Source organism: Apus apus, chromosome 15, assembly GCF_020740795.1.
Source record: "Apus apus isolate bApuApu2 chromosome 15, bApuApu2.pri.cur, whole genome shotgun sequence".
In the NCBI taxonomy this organism is placed as follows: domain Eukaryota; kingdom Metazoa; phylum Chordata; class Aves; order Apodiformes; family Apodidae; genus Apus; species Apus apus.
In genome coordinates, this window is record NC_067296.1 from 12,485,272 (window position 1) to 12,503,109 (window position 17,838).

Sequence of the window (17,838 nt, forward strand, 5' to 3'; positions counted from 1 at the left end):
TCGTTACCATCCCCGATGGTGCCAGCAATGCTTGACATCGAGCCACAGCACATCCTCACCCTCAGCACCGTTCATTTCAGAAAAATAAAGCAGCTCATTAGCTAAATGAGCTTAAGACGTTAATAAATAAATAAATAAGGCAGGACTCTCAAGTTCTGACACTGTCAGATCAGCAAAGCTTAATGGATTTACAACCAGATATTTCCCCATCAGCAGCCCTGGGGTTGCTCAGCTTTAGGCTGGATTGATGTAATATACCTTTCACTGGGCGACTGCCGGGCAGGGCTGCTTTCACCAGCCAAACTTTCTTTTCTTGGCAACCCTACTATGTTCCTGATCTAATTTTAGAATTATAAATTGAATTTATACCCAGAAAAGCTGCCTGATCACTCATGGAAAATCTGCAGTGCCAGGAGTATGTTGCAGGTCAGCGTGAAGCTGATCTGCTTTGCTGATGTGCTCTGTACTTGGCAGATCAGAGAGAGTTTTCTGTGTGGTTTTTCTTTCTTTCTTTTTTTTTTTTTTTTTTTTTACCTTTTTATGTTTTCTGGGCATTTATATATTTGCATGACTTAACATGGCACAGGCTGTCCTAAAATGGAGCCCAGTGCTTGCCCTCCATCATGCTGGTTTTGTGCCTGGGTGTTGCATAGGGGCTGGCAGATTGCAAAAGTTCCCCTCGACGGGTGAGACAGGAGGAGCAGCTTTGGCTCTCACCTCTCCAAGGAGGAGGACAAGGTGCCTTCCCTCACCTCACACAACCCGAAAATCCTCCCCGAAGCAGGACAGCTCCTCTGTGCTGCTCTGCCAGCCCAGGGGCTGGTTTGCAGCCAGCCCTGGCTGCAGAAACCCTGCCCCAGGGTCACATCTCCTGACTTAGGTTGGGGGTCCCACCTGGGTGGTGTGGAGCCACAGCAGGGCTACAAGGTGTCTTGATGGTCCTTTGGGGTGGCTGGAGACCAGAGCTGGTTGCAGCCCCTTAAACAAGATAAACAGGACCAGGGAGATGCTGCCCCTGCTCACATGTGTGCTGATGTGCCCCATCCCAGGGAGATGAGAACAAGACTGAATCCTCCAAAAAGAAGATCCAGCCTCAAGTCCCAACCTGCACACCTATTTCCTTCAACCCTGTAAAGTGTTTCCATAATAGAGCACAGCACCAGCTATCACAAAACTAGCAACTCAGTTTCTCCCCCATCACCCTGGACCTTTGTTGGCAGCTTCTGCTTCTCTAACTGTGGTGACAATCACCAAAGCAGCAGAGATTTTCTTCCATTACCTTATTTCTGCTTGAGAGCCCCTAGCTGGCGAGTGTCCCTGTGTCCTGGGACATCCTGCCTCCCAGAACAGTCTTTGCTGCCCTGGTGTTGCACAGGGCAGAGAGGGACACACCTGCATTTAGACCCTCTGGTCATGTTGTGATGCTCTCTGGAGCATGGTGGGCTTTGTCCAGATCCGCAGGCAGGTCTCTGTGCCCGCATGAGCATTCAGAAGATGATTAAAAGTAGCCACTTATCTGCCTGTGCATCTTGGGGTAACCACAACTTCTGTAAACATTACTTAATTAACACCTCAAAATGCTCTGGGAAGTGGGTAATGAAGCATTATCGCATTTTCCAGTTGTTTTAATTGAGAAGTGGTGAGGGGGAATAGCCCAAGGCCCTGCTGGGAGCAGAGGCGAGTGGCCACCCACTCCCTCCAGCCAACATACTCCTGCTGTTTTCCCCATCCCCAGAGCCCTTGGCTGGGGAAAACAGGCAGTAAATACCCTGGGAAACTCTGATAGGTGGTGGTATCAACCCATGCTTCTCTTGTGATCCCACTATGCTGTGCATGGCACCTGAAGAGCATCTGGATCTTGCTGTCTCCTCCTCCATGGCAGGAGACCTCAGCAGCAGCATGCCTTGGAGCCCATGCTGCTCCTGGTGGATGGAGAATCTGTCATTCCTGGTCCTGCATGGGCAAGCAGGTCTTGCGTGGGGTAAAGGGCATGAACATCCATTGTCACCATGCTCAAATAAACTGGGACCTTTGCTTGTGTTGTGTTAGGGTGCTCACAGTCATACCAAGTCCAGCTCATGGCCATGCAAACAGAAAGAAGAAATCTTCATCCCCTGGATGTGATGCAGGCACTGACATCTTTAACTGAATCAGCTTTTCTCTTCAGCACTATATAAAAAAGGGGTTATGTGCTAGGAAGATTCAGTCCTGTGAAACCATCCTGGGTACTTCAGCCCCACCGGTTGAACCAGGTCAGCAGGATGGGGGTGGGACAGCCTGCAGCACTTCTCCTCCGTGAGAGCTCACAGAGCCTCGGGCTGCTGGGTTTGGCCCAATCCCTGTGGCCAGGGCAGTTCAAAGCTGCTGGTGGTGCCGGTCCAAAAGCAGAAACAGGTGGCTGGGACCTGCTCTTCGTGGGGACAGCCCAATGGGGGATGCTTGGTGATCCTCTGACCATAGGGATGCTCTTGCTTTCAGGGGTCTGAGATACCACGATGGGTTTTTATCCCCAGATGGATGAGGCTGATGTCTTGATGATCAGAAAATATTTCTCTTTTATAAGAGCAGGAGCTGCAGGAAAGGTTGTTTGCTTTGAAGACCAGGGGCAACATGGCTGGGTTTGCTGTTATTCTGCCAAACAAGCTGCACACCCACCTGCAGGACACCTGCATAGGACATGGTCCCCTTGGCCATTGGTTCCTGTGAGCTGCCAGGCCCATGGTGGTGCCTGGTTTGGGGTCAGGAGGGTTGAGAGGGACCCACCTCATTCACCACACCCAGTGCTGCAGTCTTGGACAGGACCTTGTGCCTCAGGTTACCCCACACATCCCATGTGGCTCTTCTAAAGTAGTGATGGAGCAAATCTCTGGGTGCTGCTTCTCTGTTTTCAAGGCTCCTTTTGGGCAATTTGAGCACTGACAGGGTTTCAGGTGTCATTCAGCTGAAGCATCCCCAGGTTGAGCACAAGTTGGACATGAAGGGTGGATGCTTTACCTTCCTGGCCTCAGCATCAGTTCCTGGTGAGGTTTGGCCGGGTTCCCATTGCTGATGTGGTATGGAAACCTGCTCCTGGTCTTGGGCAGTTGGAACAAATGAGCTGCCTCCAAAAGCCCCCGAAAAGCTTTGACAAAAAGGTGCCAAGGACTAATCATGCCAAGTCTCCATCCTTTGGGAATCCCTGCAGCACATGTAGAAACAGATGGGAGGTCCTACTGGCCTCCCCACTTCTGGGGAGGGAAAGTGCCCAATGCCTCTAAATTGGAAGAAAAACCTATTCAGTATGGCTTTGCCCTCCTCACAACCATATGTGAGTCCACGCATCTGCCAAGCAGAGCTGGTCCTCTCCTGAGGGCCAGCATGTTTAGAGGCCAGCAGGGACACGTGCACCCTTCCATCACTCCCAAGAAGATCGAGTTCAAGGCTCAGCAGAAGATGTTGTATATGGGAAACATATACTTCTTTGGCAGGCTTGCATGAGACCATGCTTCCCCACCTCACTGGGCAGATCTCTGCTGGCTTCATCCTGCTTCTGATCCAGATCAGTGTGGTGACTTGATTCCCTCCAGGACAGCTCTGCTCCACCTCTGCTTCAGTCCCACTGGAGCATCATGGATGGGTCCTCTCTTACCAGCTCAGCGCCACACTGTGCCATCCAACAAGCAGGACAGCCACAGCCAACTATTTTTATGGGGTGAGGCATCTCTGCTTGTCCCAAATGCTTGGTCACATATTGGTGTTAGGGATACTTTGCAGTCCAGGCTGGGTTTTGAATCAATATCATACATCAGTGTCCTGTGTCCTCCACTGAAGCTACAGGAGGATCTCTGGGCACCTCCCCGCTGAGTGATTTCAGGACATCTCAGCAGAGGGGACAGAAGCAGGTGATGGGGACAGTCGAGTCCACAGCACCAAAATCCCTGTGCAGGGAGGCAGAGTGTGCGGACACAGCCTCCCCCTGCAGCAATCCAACCATCCCACACCTCATGCCTAGGGCTGCCCCTGGAGCTGTGGCAAACTCCAGCACTGCTGAATGTTTGCCTGCCTTGGAAGGGCACCAGCAGGATGTCCTGTGGGGTGTGCAATGGGGACAGAGATGGGGGAGACCAGGGGTGTCACTGCAACCCAGCTCCCAGCTGCCACAGAGGGAAAACAAGGGCTGCTCTTAGCCCTGGTAATAGAGACATGGTTGATTTAGGGTGGGAAAGGAGCCCCACAATCCCACATAAAGTTATTTACTGCCAAGCAGGTGCATGGTTTGGCACAGGCCAGTGCTGAGTGAGATGCTGCTTGGGAGGTGGGTCCAGGCAAGTGGAGGTTATGCCCCCCCAGCGCCAGGCATGAACACCCAGGTGAGCTGCTCTGCCAGCCCAGTCTGTGCCCCACTGCCAGCCGTGGTGCTCCCATTGTTGCCACAGACCTGACTCTGCTCCCACCGTGGCTATGGCACAGCTTGGATGTTTGCTCACAGGGCTTTGGTGTCTGCTGCCTCTGGTCCCTGCTCTCTAGATACAAACGTGACCAGACTCCCCAGACTCACACAAACCCTGACACCCACAGACTGCTCTGACCCTAGCACAGCTACTTCACTTTGCCCGAGCTAGAGCCGGATGCTGTTTCTTAGCATCTCAGATTCCAGTGATCTCTCCTTACCTTACATACTCAAGTGGAAAACGCCAGGGGAGTTTTTGTTAGAGAAGAGCCCCGGGGTCCTGGCTGGGCAGGGACGGTGCAGCTGGGGCTGGTCCAGCTCCACTCCCTCCCGACCCCACACACCAGCAGGGGCAGAACTGCCGCGTTGTAACAACCCATCAACTCCCCAGCTGCTAGAAAAATCCAGATTTCCTCCATGAACTCAGAGAGGGGACGGAAAAGCAAGGAAACCTGTGACACGACAGCCTGTGCCCATCAGATGGGAGCTGGAGCAGGCTCCGGGTGCCAGCACCAAGTGACAGTTTTCCCCAGCACTCTGCTGTGCAGTTTTTGGGCAATTCTCCACACATGGCTCATGCCAGCTCCCTCCCCAGCTACGTAACACTGCCCGGGATGCTGGGGGACAGATAAAAATCAGTACAGGCAAAATACTCACGTTGGGGGATCGTCTCCGTGTCTCTCTGTCGACTCCTCTGCCTCAGTTAAGTTGTGATCAAGAGGCGGTCATCTGGGACATGGGAGACAGGAGTGAGCAGTGTGGGTGAACTTGCACAGACAATAAACCATAATTTTTCTTAGCAGTCTGACTGGCTCTACTGGTTTTCATTTCTTTGCCCCAGCAGCAGAAAGGAGGCTCAGCTTAACTAAAGCTGCCCAACAGGTTCTGCTGTAACACAAAAAAAGTGGCAAGACCAGTATGGTGTGAACTCAGATAGAGATTTGATTGTTTTCCCATAATTACAGTTCAACCTGTGCTGTTGGTTGAAGTCAATCACATTAGCAAACAGACCCATTTAAATAATTCATCCACCATTAAGATGGGAAATTTTTCATTTTATATAACAGCTCTTTCTGAGTGGAAGAGAAAAGAGAAAAATCAAATGTGACAGCAGCATCCTCCTAATGTGCCTCAGCCCCCAGCCCAAACAGCTCAGGAGAGGGGAAGGAACATGCCCAAATTGACCCAAAAGGCTACTTGCAAGTGTAGGATGAAAGCCTGTGGTCCTGGGCTGTCTCTTGGGCTCACCTTGTGGAGGCTGGGAAGGCTTTGGGGTCCAATGAAAGACTGGGTGAGCCAGGTACTGATCATGGCCAGTAGCCCCAGCTCAGCCCAGGTTACCTTCTGGCTCCAGCTGCTGACACAAGCAGCTTCCACCCCAAACCGTGGGCTGGTGGAGCGAAGCATGGACACATCCTGAGCCTTTGAAGTGCAGCTCTTACAGCATCCCCCAGGAAAATGTTGGCACTGATTCCCCTGCCCAGGCTGGGACAGCCTTCCCCCACATCGCTGCAGATGGCTTTCTTGTGAAAGCAAGAGGTGCCTTTGTCCACCATCAGCACCACCATCAGTACGGCACAATTAGAAAGCAATAAAAAGTTGTTGCCTACATATGTGAGATGCAGGGAGCAGGTCCTGCTCGGCCCAGAGCTGCCTGGCGAGCGCAGGGCCCCGCTGGGCTAGTGCAGCCGCCTCCGAGCCCGGCTCCCTGCTTGGGAGGGACGCGTCCGTGTTGCTTAACAGGACACGTAAGCTGGGGAGGGTGGTTTCCCTGTGATATTTCCAGGGCCGCTGGATAAAGACAGCTCCTGCAGGAGGGGATTTGGAGCACCGAGGCTGAGCTCCTCGTTTGAGCATCCTGTGTGAAGGACGCAGCTCTGCCGCCCTGCGCGTCCCCGCAGCTCGGTCCCCAGCCCTCAGCTCAGCCCCTCGGCCGGAGTGAAGTCCCATCCAACCCCGGCAGCAGCGGCACCACCCTGATTTACACCCCAGCTGCTGAGCTGGCTCCTGAAACAAGCCCAGCGCGGCGCTGAGCATCCTTGGCAGCGCTTCCCCGCAGCAATCGCAGGGCCCATCTGCAGCCCTGCTGCCCAGCGGGGCCCTGCGCTTCCTGCCCCGCACCGACAGGTCGGGCAGGCAGGGAACAGCCGGGGCTCCCAGGAATGCGGCTGCACCGCCCACGCCATGGAAATGGGCGGCAGGTAAAGAAGCAGCCGCTCGGGGAGCCGTGGTCCTCGGCAGACCTGTAGGGACTGTTTGGTGGTTGCTCGACATACGTGAGATTCCTGGCTCGTTCCTGTGAAAGGGGGACGTAGCACGGGGCTCAGGGGCGTGATTTTCTGTCCAAGGCTTCTCACAAGTCCTCTGCAAAGGGCACAGGAAAGCTCTTGGTCCCCTTTTTCCCTTTCTCTTTCCTTTTGGGCTTTTTGTTTTACGGAGGGATATGGCAATTAGAGATCGATTGCTAGATATGGTCTGGTACCTCAGGTTGATGTTTGCAGTGGTGGAATTAATGCCAACCACATGGATGAGAGATGCTTGCTGGGACCAGCCAGGTGATCTCACGGGAGTGGCAGTGGTGTAAGAGGGAGGCGTGGGGCTTAGAGAGATGACCTGAGCAGCCAGATCTCCAAGGTGGGACATGCAGCACGAGCCACAGGGGCACCACCAACACCATCTCACACCTGCCTCCAGTGGCTCAGCAAGGGCTCTATCTGCAGCATCTCCCACAAGGGCACTGGGAAGGGAAACACTAAAAGGAGAGCTTAATGGTATCAGCTGCTTGTGGGGAGTGAGGAGACTTCAGGCAGGAGCAGCTGCCTGGGAGGGCTGTGCTAGTGCACAGTATGTGCAAGACAAGAAGGACCTTAATAGGTTTCAGCCTCTTTGCTGGATGGAAAGGACATGACCAAAGTCACAAAGGGAGCCCTGAGGTCCTGGTACAGGCAGTCCAGCTGCAGGCCTGGGAGATTTGAGCTGGGCAGCTGCCTGCTCTGTGGGAACCATGTCCATCTTCTGCCATGACCCACCAGAGCCAGGGCTAAGCAGCCATTATTCCCAAAGCCAGTTGTTTGCTGCCCGTAGCTTTGAGGGCTTTTGAAATAGGATCCAAAGGGGGAAAAGCCTCCCTTTCCTGCTAACAGAGAAAGCAACCCTTATAGTTTTCTCACCACCTTTTTGTATCCCGAGACTTTATAACACACTAGAGAAGAACAACTTGATTGGTCTGAAAGCACCAGCTCAATATATGTCATGGGGAAACTATTTTGATAGTGAGAAAATCCATTCCTGAGATGGTTCATACTGACCAACACCCAAAATCAGAGGACAAGCATAATTCAGGCTTTCAGGGGAAGCTGGTCACCAAAAATTACATCTGTTATTGAGGTAGGATATCCTTCACAAGTTTCCATAGAATGGGAAAAATCCCTGTTTCATGGAAGAACTCCATGGAAGCACATACTTGTTTTCACTGAAGTAGCCACCACAGTGGACTAAAGACACTCAGGGACTACAGGGGGAATCCTCCACATGGGCTGGGAGCCAGCACCTGCAAGGACAGGGTTGCAGTACCTGAACAAGCAGCACTGTAGAGCTAGAGATCACAAGTAGGTCCATCCAAGAGCTCAGATCATGAGGTGAGTTCATGGTGACACGGCCAGAACTGGAGACCAGCACCCTGCAGCATCCCTGGGACGGCAGCCCCACACTGGGCTGAAATAGACTCCTGAGCCACAGGTGCAGGTGGAAACACCAGGTGAGATAGCTCAGGGCTTTTAAAACCCATTAGTGCCCTCAGAGCCCTAACAAAAGAATCTTCACATCATTAACCATCATTTATGGACAAGAAGAATCAGGTGAAGAGGGAGCAGAGCCCATCTCGTGTTGGAGCTGCAGCATAAAATAGTCCATGTAGGGTGTTTTACCCCCCGCTCTGCTTCACGGTTCCCCGGTTCAAGCCTCCCCAGCCCGCAGTGGCAGAGCAGCAGGGACAAATGTTGCAGGCAGCAGCCACCAGAGGCTGCTCGCCGGCTTCGGGAAGGCTCCCGCTGCCTGCCCAGGACCCCGCTCCGCTCCCTGCCCGGGGCAGGATCCGAGCAGCCCTGGGTGCTGAATTCCAGGGATGGAGGCATCAGCGCCTGGAAGACCGGGGCGAGTAGGCTGCTGGTTGGTTTTCTTGCCCTTCAAAGGTGGGATAAGGAGAGATCAAACTAAAGAATCAGTTGTTTGCAGGTGCCATAAGGGTTAAAATAACACTAAATAACAAAGGCATCCTGCTTTTGTGTACTGTGGTCGCACACCCTGGGTTTGGATGAGGTGGCACTGGGTGACACAGGGTGCCAGCGTGAAAGAGCTGCTCTAACCCTGGAGGGCACCCACAGATCTTAGAAATCTGCTTGGAAAAACCTTGTTTGAAGGTGTTACCTACCTTGAATTTCCATCTCTAAAAGATATAAAATCAGATCAGCTAGGAGAAGGGCAGCCACTGCAAGAATACTTATAGCACAGGCAGAAGAAATTCAATTTTTACACAGGTTTTATTCCTGCCATCTGCTCCTGGAGAGTATAACTCAGCTTCTCTGAGTCATCTCACTGATTTCAAAGCCAGGACCTACCTGCTTCCAAGCCTCCCATCATAATTAGCAAATGAGCACAATACACACCAAAGCAGATGATGAACTTTGGGAAACCTCTAAACAATTAGGCCCACAGCGAAGGGTGTCACCTCCCAGAACTAAGAACTTCAAGCCAACACAGCAGTGCTGCAGGCAGGGAAAAGCTATTTCTGGAAGAGATATTCAGTTTCTTGGGCAGGTCTTTCCTGAATCAAAGGACCCAACCTGCCTTAGATGCAGCCACAGAGACTCCCAGCAAATGGGGGTGGCAGGTAAATGTGTCACCCTCACGCAGCCCCACTCACCGACAGATCACCTGGCTTTTGCTCTGAAGTGGGTAAATATCATTATCCCCCTTGTAGATGCAGAAGCTGCTGGTTTGAAAAATCAGAGGGACTTGTTCAAGGCACTGGAGCTCTCTGGTGTCCCTAGAAGGTGATTCCTCACAAGAGGGTGGCTGTCGCACTGTGGGGTCCTTTGAGTAACAGGGACAGATCCAGCCTGTGGACAGTGTCACTCCAGGGATGCCAGAGCTGGTAAACATGCTCTGCAAAACCAGCAGCACAACTTTGAGTTGCTCAGAAATGGAGGAGCTGCCTGTTTTTTGTCCTTTTGCCTCTCAAAATGGCAATATATTGTCCAGACTAATGAAGGAAGCAGAGAACTTTCCTTCAAAATCCTTCTTCTTCCTTCTTTTTGGGCCAGCATTGCCAGCTTTGGCCCTGGGTGCACACTGGCAAGCTGCACCCATATTCCAGACCTCCTACCATTGGTGCTACTTTGTCCTTTAACTGTAATTTCCCCCTCAATTGGAAAGAGAAACAGATGAGTCCTTTAGACTCCGTCTCAATTTTTTTTCACCTTCTTGAACTTGCACCATCTGGGTTGCAAACACCCTGGGTGAGCAGCTCTTGCCTTCCAAGGTGCTGCAAACGTGCAGGAGAGTACAAAGACATCAGCAAACTGGGTGACAGCTGTTCTCAATGAAGCAAAAAAGGGTGATGGAAACGTAGCTGTCAATATCAGGCTTTGGCACAACTTGTCTAGTTGGGAAACACACTGTAAGTTTTCATGATCCCACCTAAATTCACCTGTTCCTATCACTGCTGCTCAGATTTTCCCAACAACCTAATATATGAATATTAATACCCTAGAAACCAAAGCCTGGCTCCCTGGATGGGGTGGTTTGCAGGGTGCACAAGTTCCTGATGCCAAGGACCATCTGGTTGTGCCAGAAGTTTTTCCCCCTCTTCCAGTAAATCAAGCCAGTGAAATGAGCATTTCTTAAACTTTACAAAAATGCCCTCTTTTTGGCTCATCCATCTATATGTGACATCTGTATGTGAGCGGTGGCTCAGCCCAAGCTGGGGTGATGAGAATGGACACCACATGTTGGGTTCAAGTCCTTTCCACCTCTGCCTTTCTCTCCTTCTGCACAGAGATTAATACAATTAGAGTTTTGGGTTTTCTTACCATTTCCTCACAAACATAAAAAAGTGCAGGCAGTGTTCACAGCCTGCTCCTGCTTCCCAGGATCTAGAATGGATGGGCTGCTCTTCTTCCAGCCCATGTTCCCATCCAAGCTGGACCAGGATGCTGATCTTGCCCAAAATTAATATTTTCTTTTTTTTTTTTCTTTCTGTTGGGAGAGGGGAGATGGGTTTGTTTTCAGCTGGCTCCCACTCAGCTGAACCAGAGAAGACCCCACTGTCCTCTGACATATCTTGGCTCCCTTTTAAGGGGTCATGACCCATAGTTTGAGAAACTCTGCACTTAGCAGTCCTTCCTATCTCTTACTCCTCCATTTCAGCTCTGTCTCCTACAATATCCATTTTCCCTTGCTCCTCCCTCCCCCCCTGGCCAAAAAGAAATAAAAAATTAAGTGTGAATTACAGATCCAAAGATGTTTTTGTTGGGTTTTTTTGAGCAGACACAGAGAAGTGAAGGAAAAACCCCTCCCATAAATTATAGTCCCACAAATATGGCTCAAATTGCAGAGTCTGGCAAATTAGAGAAGATGCAAATGTCAACTAAAGAAACTCTGGCAGTAAATATTTTTCACAACTGCTTTGTTAGCAAAGCTTTTCATTGGAAAGGCTCCTGCTCTGCAGAGCTGGGGAAGGATGACAGCTCTTATTTTTTCGGAAGGCTTTAAATGGTGTACCCATAACACACAACTATGTTGTTTATCCCTTTGTAATTAATTCATCAATAATATCTCAGTCTTAAAGACAAGAAAACTTATTTTGAACTTCATTTCTGGCACAGATCCTTGGAAAGAAAGGTGGTTCATTGCTCTTCTCTTCCTGGCTTTCCTTGATGTGTAATCTCCAGTTGGGCAGCACCTGAACAACCAATGCACAGACTCTGAAAGTGCCAAAATTGAGGTTTTTTCCTCACTGTTTCCATGTCCTCTTCACCATAACAGAAAACCAGTAACAAAATGGGCACACCACAATAAAAGACAGGAAGAGATGATTTGTCTCAGTTCAGTTGAAGTGAAAAGAATGAATGTTAAACCAGTTGTGGAACATCCAGTGCCACTGACCTGTCACTTGCTTCTCACCAGCCTCCTGGTATTTAATGACTTTTTCTAGAAAAAAACATAGAAAAAAAATTATTTGGTTTGCAGTGATGGCTGATCAAATCTAGGCAAGAAAAAGTAGCTCTCTGCAAAGTTAGGCTGTAAAACCCCCTAGAAGATGTTTCCCATAGCCTCCAAACACAGAAGGTGAATTAAAGGACTGAAACCAGCACTGCACTTACATGGACAAATTGCCAAGCCAACCAAGTTGCTACCAATGCTTTTTCTCCTTCTGGGGCCAAAACCTTGGGAAATGTGAGGCTGGCCCTAGGGCCCCAGGGCTGAATGGGCACTGGCTGATGTGAGGCTTGCAGAGCAGCGTGGGCAGTTGTGCAATGGCACAGCCTGAGCTGGGCCAGCCTGTGATTTATGTCCGTTCCTCGTGAGCACAAATAAAAGAAAACGTCATCCTGATGTATTTGCAGGGACTGCTGAGAAATTTCCTTCTCCAAGCGCCAAAGCTCCTTTGGGGAACATGGTTTATTTGAGCCAAATTCTCCCCGACCTGTGTCCAAATTGCAACTTTGCAGCCATGGTCTTTGCAGGTTCCCCTCTCCCACCTTGGTCCCTTGCCTTGGCATGGGAAGAAACTGAACAAGCGTGCTGGGCACACGAGGGGATGGGGGAACAGCTCCTGCAAACCCTCCCTCTCTCTCACATCTGCCAGCACTGCCTGGAGGGGTCCAAGGACACCCACTCCAGCAAAACGACCACAGCCACACGCTGCTGAGTCCCTCCCAGGAGCCCAGTCTTTGTGCAGCTCCTTCAGGAAGTATTTTGGCAAGTTCCTCTCCATCGCCTGGTTAGAGCAACACCCGCTGCGTGCTCTTTGCAGAACTGAATGTGCACGTCAAGCCTGAAGGTGAAGGGCTTCCCTGCCTGCCTCCACGCCTGGCCCAGCTGCTCCCAGCCCCATGATTTATGCCTTGATTTGCAAATTCCTCTTCCTGCCAGGTGATCACATGGGCCCTCGCCTGCACATTATTTTCACATTTGCTTTTGCTTCCCTTCCCTTCCTGCCCCCCCTGCTCCCCTTCTAAACGGTTTTCATTTTTATTAAAGCAATTTATTCTTGTGGTTGCCAAAGGCTTATCAGGTTCAGCATACGTTCAGACAAGTTTGTGCCTGGTAATTTTGGAGGAGGGGGGGAAGGGTATATTTGAGGGGAAGAAAATGAATGAAAGCAACTCAGCCAGGGCAGCCGAGCGGGGCTGGAGTGAGCGTGGCCGGGCTCCAGCGTGACACTTTGGCTCCAGGCAAGGGTGGAGGTCAGGAGCAAGGCAGCCTGTACAGAGCTGGAGAGGACCAGAAGAGGGGCAAAGGAGTATTTACACCCCCTTGAGCTATTTTCAACACCACTGCTGCCAACCTGGAGCTGTTGGTATTTAAAATGGCAGGTAGAAAGGCAACTCTCCTCCCTCGATGTTACTGAGTATGCCATGAAGAAACTCCTTGGAAACTTCAGGGGAAGACAAATCCTCTTGGTTGATGAATTAATTTTCTCCCTTTGCTTGACCCGTCAGCCACTGCTGCCAGCAACATTCCCATTAGCTTCAGTGGAGTTTGCCAACACTTGCTGAGATCCAAGACCCATAGAAATCCACTGGAGCCTTTCCATGGATCTCAAGGAGCTTTGGGTCAATCCTCTGCCTGCAGGATGAGGCTCGGGGTATGCGTCTTGGCTGCCTGCTCGGAGCCTGCTGGTGAGTGATGAGCTGTTGAACAATGTCTTCATCTCTGGGCAGGGCTGGGAGGAGAGTTGGGGATGTTAACTGGAACCAGCCTGGAGTGAAGTAATTTGTTTCGCTGTGCTCTTTCCTTTCTCCTAAAAGGTCCCAGCGAGGGAAGTGGAGCTCACAGGCAGCAATGCCTGCAAATACCCTGGACTCTTCGTTCATTCTGTTAAAGCTTCACAGCCCTGAAATTGCTGCTCAGGACATTACCCACCTCCAAAGACCAACCCACTGCAGCATTCCCACCACGGCAGACTTCCTACACCTGCTTTCTGGCAAGCACTGTGGCTCTGCTGGGAAAGGCCCGTGGCAAAAACCAGCAGCACGGCCTGAAGTGCAGCCCCACCAGGGCTGCTCCATCCCTGCCCATGAGAGTGAAATACCTCCAGACAGACAGTTCCCAAGTGCTCCTTGCAAGGCAGCTAAACACGGGTTTTATCAGCATATAAGAGCTTGCAAAGATAATACTTCAAAGGGAACACGTTCTAAATACACCTTTAAAAGCCTTAAAATGTAATTCCATAAATGTTTGTGTTCCTTGGGTGGGAGATAAAGCCAAGTGGTATTACTGAATTGCAGTGGGGCCTAATACCTGCAAACTTCCCTCATGCCCCTATCAGATGAATGGTTCACTTATTAATCTATATCTGGACAGAGTAGAGCCCTTTCCTTTCTCAATAACCTTTTTTCCCCCATGTCTGTGTGCTGACCACTTTGCCATCCTGGCAGGACCTGGATGCAAATCCCAGCAGGAGGGCAGCAGCTGCACAGGCTCTGGTTCAGTGCAAGGACCTATCCTCACAGCTTCATCCCACTCCCGAAGACTGAATGAAATACGAGATTGCAGAGAAATAAATAAAGCCAAATCTTGCTTCATTGGTGAAGCTGGTCCCATACGTTTGGAAGTGGTTGATCCCTTATTTTGCTGCTGCTGGTGATCAAGACAGTGATACCTCCCTGTCCCAAAGGTTGGGAGGCAGTGGCCATATTTCAGTGTTACAGAAGTGCTAGGGGAGATCTGTGGCATGTGACTATTGCAGAGCTGTGGGGTACAAATATCCCATTTTAGTTTTGGCTTTGTGGGTACAGAAGAAACAGAGGAAAAAAAAATAAAAATCTGTCTAAAATCCAGAATTTCAATCCTTCACAGCACTCTGGGCAAATGGAAACAACTCACACGAGCAGACATGCAGAGAGACTTCGCCCTAGTTGCTGCAGGAGTGAAGAAAAACCCTGAAATCTCTGCTTTCCATGGGAGAGCTCTGCTCTGCTGTCCCTTGGGCAGCTGCTGACCTTAAGCTGGGTAGGTGTTGATGGGGGGCTGAGAGCCTGGAGGGCTGGAGGGGGCACCAAAGCAGTTTTCCAACTAATTTTCCTGCAGGTTGTGCAGCCCCCATGGGTTGGGGTGCCAGCACCTTGTGTGATGGGCCCCCCCCACATCATAACGAAACATCACTCTGACACCTCCAGAAATGTGAAGCCCTGGGAGCAATAACCACACAAAGCTATTTTAGCAGCAAATCTGCCCACTCTGGCACACCTGTAGCCCTCCAGCCATCTGGGATGGGAGCAGGATTTGGCCATCAGTGGAAGATTTTGTGCCTATTGATCCAATCCATCCTTGATTTACACTCCGTCCCTTTCCTGAAGCTCAGTATGGGGAATCTGCCTGGGGGTCTCAATGCCCATCACCAGCAAGAGATGATACATATGAGCCAGACAAAGGCACTGGTCTCTGCAGGGCTGCACAGTCTCTGAGGTTTTTTTCCCATGTGAAGAGTGGAAATGAGGCCAGAAGTTTTGCAGCAGAGCTTGCAGCCCTCCCCTCCACCCATGGGCAGGTTCCCCTGGCAGCACTAATAGTCCAGGAATGGAAATCAATGGCAGTGGAAAGGCAGAACAAATTGATCCCAACTCTTGTCAGATGGACAAAAAATTCCTGGCGTATTGTTCAGTGCACTTAGTCTTAAATAATTAAGATTATTCTTAAGGTGCTTTCTTCTTTAAACCCCTGCATGTACCTTTCTCTGTGTTTCACCTGTGTAGACCACTGTTCAATCTCTAGCACTTTCTCCCAAACAAACCCCTCTGGTTTTCTCTGGATGCCAGAAAGCAAGAGTTTGAATATTTGGTTTGGATTCAGAAATGTTTCCCTCTCTCTAAGCCAAAGAAAAGGCACTTGATTTTTCTTGTACTGCATAGCACAGAATGATGCTTCGACAAAAGGGGAAGAGGGGTGGTTCAGGGTGTGCCATGTTGCCAGGACCTCCTCCTGTTGGAGCCACCAATGCACACAACAACCCCAGCAAAGACCACAGTGAACCAGTTTCCCCCTCTAAAACCCACAGAGTCCATAGAGAATCTTGAGGATGATACGGTTTGAAGGGAAGGTGACTGTACCCTGCAGACAGTGGCTCTGCAAGCCCCTGAGCTGGGCTGGGAGATCGAAATCAGCAGTCAACAAAGATGAAGAACGGCAGAGGGAGAAACCCTGTGTTTTCTCTCAAGGAGATGTTTTCTCTCCTTTATCTAGCACGCAAACTATCTGGGCTGTGTGTACGTTTAGCTGTCAGTGCGTGGGACACTTAACATATTCCTTTCTGCTCAGCATCTGAGGGCAAACCCAGCAAAGGCAACGGCTGCTGCAGCACCCACAGCAGCTCAAGAGCTTTAGAGAGCCAGGGTGGTGTAAGCCCCCATTCTCCTCCAAAAGTCCCTTTCAAAGTCCAGTTCTGCCCTTGCCCAAGGGCTCCTCTGGCTCCAGGAGCTCAGGTTGAGTGCCCAGCATGTGGGGTTGACAGATTTCCTGCCTGGTAAAACCCAAGTCACCAGTGGTAAATAAAGGCTCAATCATTTGTGTAATCTTCCTTAATTAGCAAAGAAAAGCAACTACTCTGAGCCCACCCAGAGGCTCTGGTGTCAAACACTTCTCCCCATGGTGATTGATGCTGGGTCCCCAAAATTCAAAGAGATAGGAGTGTGTTGAATGAACACTGCTGGGCAGGAGAAGAAATCCTGGAGGAGACATGTCAGCCTGGGCCTTTTTTTTTAGCCCAGAACTCCTCAGCCCATGGCTGTGAGTGGTCTTACCAGGACAGTCAATCATGCTTGCTGGGACTCTACCTTCGTGAGAAGAAAACACATTAAAATACCACCCTTATTGTTTTTGCTGGTCAAACGTGGATATTAGTGTCTGTGGGTGACCTGCTCTTGGGTGCAGCTTTGGGGGAAGGGGCTGGGTGTGTCCCTAAGGCATGCTGACATTTTCCCCAAGTACCTATGGGGTGCTCTGGCTGGTCGGAGATCCCACAAAAGTGGGGACAAGGGGTTCCTCCATGGGTTACCTGACCCCATCAACAGCTGCTCTTACAATGTAGTACCAAGAATGCAAACCTGGCTGCTACGCTTCCCTTCCTACAAGAGTCAAGAGCTGTCCACTGGTGCTGCCCAGGCTGTCAGGCCACTGTGTCCACTCAGTCCTGGGTGGAAACGAGGGAGATAATTCTTCAGCTGTGTGACATCTCTGCAGCATGAATAGCCTCATGTTTCACAGTGCCCACTTGCAGCCTGCTGTGCACACATGCTAGTGCTGATAATTTTTTGGCTAACGGCGGTACTAAATCATCACATAAAAACTAATGAAGGAGAGAGCCAGAAGACGTGATGATGATGATGAGAGGGAGGAATTCATAGTAACAGAAGGGGCCAACCATCATCCAGGCAGGGCTGCTGAATTTATGCATGTGTTAATTAACATTTTGACTCATTAAGCATGGCTCATTCTATGGCTTCACTGATGGGAAGGTGATTTCAGAGCTGGTGCCAAGGAAAAGGAAGGTTCTTCAGGTCCTATCCTGCCCTTGTTTTGCTGGTGCTGGACAGATATCTTAAATGCAAATTAAAAAATGAGCCCAAACAGAGTGTGTCTAAGGGGGAAGAGCAAGAGCAGGGGCATTTGCCCTGGCAGCCCATCAGCTGGCTGGAGCTGGCATAAACAAATCTCCCTGCCCACATCAAGTTTTCTGGGGCACTGCAGCAGTTGAGAACCTGCTGAAATCCAGTATCCAGATCCCTCAGCCTTCATTTATAGGCACAGAAACCCCTGAACTTCTCCTGGATGGTATTACATGGTATAAAGAAGTTACTGCTACAGAGACAGAGATGGCTGCATTACTCATGTGCAGCCAAGTGCTGAATCATCTGGGTCACCTTATGAGATGTCATCTATACTTGTCATATATATTTTACAGAAGGAATATTTCCAGGAAGTTTTAGAGAGCATTAATATCATTTATATGTATTGCTTCTTTTATCCCTTTGCATAAAAACCCAGGTGTATTTTTTTGCCATGAATCTGGCCATCTGGGACTTGTAAGGAGAAAAGAGTTATAGATCCAACATTTCAGAAATCTCTGAAAAGCACCTGAAATACTTTCCTAATCCTGATATTTTAAGCTTCAACATCCTGGGACTTCC